This window comes from Sylvia atricapilla, chromosome 1 (assembly GCF_009819655.1).
Source record: "Sylvia atricapilla isolate bSylAtr1 chromosome 1, bSylAtr1.pri, whole genome shotgun sequence".
Classification (NCBI taxonomy): domain Eukaryota; kingdom Metazoa; phylum Chordata; class Aves; order Passeriformes; family Sylviidae; genus Sylvia; species Sylvia atricapilla.
Genome location: NC_089140.1, coordinates 125,969,330 through 125,975,432, shown reverse-complemented (window position 1 = coordinate 125,975,432; position 6,103 = coordinate 125,969,330).

Sequence of the window (6,103 nt, the reverse complement as noted above, 5' to 3'; positions counted from 1 at the left end):
CTGCTCAGGGGAGGCCAGATCTGCACATCCCCTCTGTCCCTCACCAAACTGCATGCTCCTGCTTTGATCTGCACCCTTGTGAAGTGTGGTCTAATAGCCTCTCAAGACCCTTTATTCTTAATTATCTTTATGGAATCATACAGGTTGTTTCTTCTACATATTTTGGAGTTATGGTCCCATGGATCGATTGTGTCTTCTGTCTGTAAAAATGCATGTATTTAAGAGAAATCCTGAAACAGCCACAGTCCAGCTATTCTGAGTGCTTTTAGCTCTTCAGCAAGTCCTGCAGGATTAACATTAAGGCAGTATTTCCCAAGTCTGCCAGTCAACAATCTGGTGGTTTGCATTTCTTTTACATATCCCACAACAAAATTTGTAGCATGAATTCTTTTGTTATTGGGTAAAGAGAGAGAAAGGCTCCAGGGAAAGCCTCCAGACAGTTTTAGATAACTATTGCAAGGGAAAGCTGTGCCAAGACCTACAGAATTGTTTCCTATTTCACTCACTGTACCCTGCTTCGCCTCCTAGGTTCCCCTGGCAGGAATACTGCTGTCCTATCCTGTGATCCTTTAGCTCTGCTTCCAAGCATTTGCTCTAGACATATTTCTTTCCCCAACTGACATTTTAACTCATTCAAGAATACCTGATTGATGAGAGGGAGGTGGAGAACAGATATTTGGCTCAAGCAGTTGCAAGACCAGACACTTATGTACAGGAGATCAAGCACTAGATATACTTCTGAAATCTCATTTCTATGATACTACATCAGGTTGTGTCAGTTCTGAAAGGAACATAGCTGGAATTCAAATAAATTATTCAACGAACAATATTATAATTATAAAGGACTATATATTAAAACTTAGTTGTATTAAAGGCCTGTGACATATATTGTGCTCTTATGCAATATCTTCTGGATATCTGCAAACATGCAGGGATACAGTTATTCCAGTGAGATAGTTAGACTAATAATAAGACTCAGTAGCTACTCCTGAGCTCTTGTTCCTAAAGATTATGCTTTAAAGTCTCTAAACACCACAGCAGAAGTGATCCACAGGGCTAGATCTTCTGTTAACTAGGATATCTTTTAGGTAGTTGGTATTTCAAGGAAATTAAAAGCTACTTTTTAAATGGCTAAACAAGGAGTTAAGTATCTGTTTGAAAATACTGACATAATGTGACTTCTGTAAAGCCACAAAGAGAAGTGGTGCAAAGTTAGGAACAGAAATAAATTTCTGCACAAGGCTGCCATCTTAGAAGTGGCTCAGTCCCCTGGAACAGACCTACCATTGTAACATAGCATTCTAAAAACCCCTTTCAGCTCTCTCTCTAAAACAGGTATGTGACCTGTCCTGGCAACTCCCTCTACATATCCATGTTGACATATCCATGTCTGCATATGCATGTCTACATATACATGTCAATCCCCCTACATATCCAGTTTTCCAGGGTGCAAACCTTTGCCCAAAGAGAAAGAAGAGGGGAGTCAATTTTTAAACCTTGATCTCACCCTCATGCCCCTGGCTCAGAGCACAGGACCAGTTGGTTCAGTTTGACTGCATACCTAACAAAGACAGTGGTTAAGCTGCATCCACATAAGTGCTGGCTTCTGTGATGCAAAAGTCACAAAAATCTGGAATTTCTCCTGAAAGACAACATGAATGACCACATGCAAGACAACCGTGAATGGAACAAGGATTAATGCACTATTTTGCATATAAGAAAAGGTACAAGAAAACGTACAACAGGTTCCAGAAGATGCAGTTCCAGAAACTTATGATGAATACCAGTGGCTAAATTCGGTAAAGAACTCCATACACCACGCTGCCTCTCATTTTTGAGACATCTAAATACTTCTGCTGCACAGGACTGACATGTGCAGTGGTGCTCACACAGCAGCCAGCTTGTGGAGCTAAGTGTCCAGACAGACTGGGGACAAGGTGTCACATAGCCACTCCAGGGGGGTTTAGAAAGAAGAGAGGTGGTGGTGAAGCCCTGGGTCACACTGCTGTACGTGCCACTCTAAGCACATACCAGAAGTGTTAGTTGTGCCCTAATACAGCTGTTACTAACAGCTGGAGAAGGCAGGTTTTGGCTATGGTCAAGTGGAAGCTCCCCAGAGTGGTTTTGACAAATGTCAGCTAGAACTCTCTGCAGAAGAGCCTAAATTCACTAAACCAAGTGGCATTTTGGTTTCTAATAGATTGTATGGAATAAAATATGCAGGAAGTTCAACTGTACAAACTCAGGGCATGTTATGGGCCTTATTCCTGGACCAGAAAGTGACTCCTGGCTTGTTTTATTTACCCTAAAAGGCACATATAATAAGTTCACTGTAAGGCACAGTAGACATGCTTGATTCCCCTCTTGAAAAGCAAGGGGTGTTGGTAGCTAGCACATTAATTCAAGAAGTAGGTGGCTTCTTCCTGCTCAGCCTGAGGCATCCCTGTTTTTTAACAGCAACACTTCAGTGATGTAACTTGAGAGAACTTACATGGTGACTGTGATTTCGTGCCTTGCTGTAAACTCAGAGAATGGTATTAACAAAGAAGAATATGCAACTAAATGTTCTTTTTAGCGGTATAGTCTCTCTTTTGTTTAGTGCTTTTATTCTTTGGTTAGATAGCTTTTCTGCTGTCGAATGAGAAAAGTAACAGTGCCAGTAAAAAACATTAGCTCATGTGTGTTCAATGCCTACCACAGTGAGAGTGCTAGGTACTAGAAGTGAATCACATCTTAGCACTCAAAGATGTGAAGGCTGAAGAGTTGCCCCACTGCCCAGGCTGGGATGGCTAAAGATTCTAAGGAGCTTTAAGCCATAAGAGAAAACAAGTCCACTACAGACATATATAAGTAACAGCATGTAAAGCACAACTAAACAGGAACGCACGCTTTCCAAAAAACTAAATGGAGCTTTCTCTATTTTACTAAAAAGCAGTTCAGTCAGTCATGTTTTCCTCCTGCATGAATTACTGGATGCAAGAGAAAGTTCTTAGTTGAATCTCTTTTTTTTTTTTTTTTTAAATCTCAATCCCATTTACTTAGTGTGAATGCCTCTACACCACCTCTGAACATGATGTTAGGATACAAGACACCACTCACTAGGGAAAAGTGATGCACAATCATGAGACTTCTGTATTATTTATGCAATATCACACCTAAGCAGCATGTTTACCCAAGTGCTGTTCAGCTCTGATATCCTGGGTGTTCCCACTCGGCCATGGCTGCCCTGCAGGAGTAGATTTCCAGATTACAACAGATTGCCATAACCCAGAGGTGGGGGCTGTGTAGGCTGTGTATATCCTCTGTATGCTGACATGAAGGAGGAAATCCAGAGCAGCAAAAATGACAGATATGCAAATAAATTGAACAAAAAGATGCAGCCCAGGACACAATTGGCTTTCTGGGCTGTGGGTGCACATTGCCAGCTCATGTCCAGTCTCTCATCCAGCAGGACCTCATAATTGTTCTTGGCCAGGCTGCTCTTGATCTGTTCATCCCCAGCCTATGTTGATACCAAGGGTTGCCCTGACGCAGGTGCAGCACTCTGCGCTTGATCTTATTAAGCCTTCTGAGATTGCTATGGGTTCACTTCTCCAGCTTCTTCAGGTCCCTCTGGGTGGCATCCCATTCTACAGCTGTGCCAACTGAACCACCTACCTTGGTGTCATTTGCAAACTTACTGAGGGTGCACTTGATGCCACTCTCTGTGTCATTGATGAAGACACTAAACAGCACTGGTCCCAGTATAGACACCTGAGGGACATCACTTGTCATCAATGTCCATCAGGACATTGAGTCATTGACCAATACCTTCTGTATGATATGTGGCCCATTTTTCACCCATCCCATCAACCCCTCTCCAATTTAGAGTGAAGACTTGTGGGGGACTGTGCCAAAGGTCTTACAGAAGTCCAGATAGATGACATCCACGACTCCTCCCTAGTTTACTGATGTAGTCGCTTCAACCTAGAAGACCACTAGTTTAGTGAGGCAGGACTTGCCCTTGGTGAAACCATGCTAGGCTTCTCAAATTGCATCCCAGCCTTCCCTGTACCTTAGCATAGCTTCTAAGATGATCTCTTCCATGATCTTCCCAGAAGAGAGGTGAGGCTGACAGGTCAGTAGTTCCTGGGGTGTTCCTTTCTACCCTTTTTATAAATGGGTGCAATCTTTCCTTTCTTTCCAGACACCAGGGACTTCACCTGACTGATGTGACTTTTGAAATACCACAAAGGTCTTTTAACATACATTCACATTTACAGTGTGCTTGTGTCAACCAAGGAGTCTGCCTTGAGTTCTTACAGCGATATTTAAATATCACATAACTGAGAGAGACAGGTAGAGAAGCCCTTTCAGGAACCTCATGCAGAGTAAGGTGACAGTGGTGCTAAGGCTGAAATGAGCACCACCATTCATCTGACTCAGAAAAGTAAAACAGAATCTGGTTTAAATAACTGATCAGATTTTCCATATGAATCTTCACTGCACACTTAAAAAAAAAAAACCCAAAAAACCACAACTGGTTAATAATGATTATCTGTGCTCAGCTGTATTTACTGTATGTGTGAATTTGTCTTTGCCCAGAGCTTTCAGCCAGAATTTAAGGCACTGGCATAGTCTGCCCTGCTGCCCATGCTTTGGCCAGTGGCTTTCCATGGGCTCAGGGACGTCCAGCTAAGCCAGAATGTGCCAGACCTACAGAGCCTGCTTGGTAGTGCTGACATGGTCATGCACCATCCAGGGTCCCAGAACAAAAATGGCTTTGATTTTTTTTTTAATGCTTGGGGAAATTTCCAGATAGAAGAAAACACAGAAAAACTTACCTTGCTCCTAAGAGGTTGTTTCTGGCACATGGCTTTAGGCATGTGTGAAAGTATATAACAGCAATTGCTTATGGAAGACAGAGGAACATTTAAATGCACAAATTCAGCTAAATATGTGTGTTTTTTTTCAATCTGAGTATCTTTTGTTATGCATTGGAAAGTAATTATTTCCTTTTTTTTTTTTTTTCCTAATCTTGTTCACTTTTAAGAAAGAGAGTTAATCGGTATCAACAGCACATCCTTAATATGAGTTATATTGCACACTCTTCTTTCACAGGCTGAGCTTTCAGGACACCATGGGTTCTATTCATAATGTCGTGTCAGTGGGCAGGTGACCATTGCCTTATCCACAGTGACATCTATCGGCAAAAGCAATATGCAAAGGGCCTCTTTTTGTATTGGAAGGCTTTTAGAGCGCCTCTTCTATCCTTAGCATTTCTATCTTCTCCACATCTCACCACTCAGCTTTTCCCAATTAGTTCAGAATTTTAGATCATTTAGTATAGCCTAGTCCGTTATCATCTTTTCTAACCCAATATCCCTGTTCTCAATCATTCATCTGTTTCTGACAGTGGAAGATTTTATATCATCAACACCATTTGCCAGTTTATTAATGAAAACATAATCTATAAAAGAAGTTGAAGCTTCAAGAGGACAAAACAGAAACCAAGAAAAATTTGTCTGAAAACCACCAAGAATGACTGGGTTCACTTTCTTCCTCAAAATCACCAAAGTGCTGCTAAAAAAGAAGAAATTTTAAGGCCACATTTCTGTCTGTTGTTCTTACAAATGTAGAAAGGAAAAAGAAGTGGAAGCAAAGTGTTGGCATTTCAACAGCTGATACTTCATTCAAAATATTTACGAACAAGAGACACAAAAATAATTAAATCAGATCTTCACAAAAATACATATTTCTTCTACCTGTTGCGTGTAACATATATGATTTTCATCTGAAGAATGAAACTGTCAGCAGTATCTACAGATCATTCAAATTTATTTACCCAAGTATGTGGGTGAAATTTGATAAAATAGAAAGAGACACAGAAAATGACAGTGCAGCACATAAGTTCTGTTAATGAAGCAGAGAATCTTTGTTTTCACATGACAATCAAGTGTTCTCCTGTCAGAGACATTCCCTGTCCTCAAATTCTGCTGCACAGGAGAAGAGACACAGATCACACAGCCAAATATTTCACCACAGTGAAAACTTATACTTGGCATAAATGATGGAGAGGTTGACAGAATTAGGAAACAAAGCATGAATTTAGAAATATTTTTGT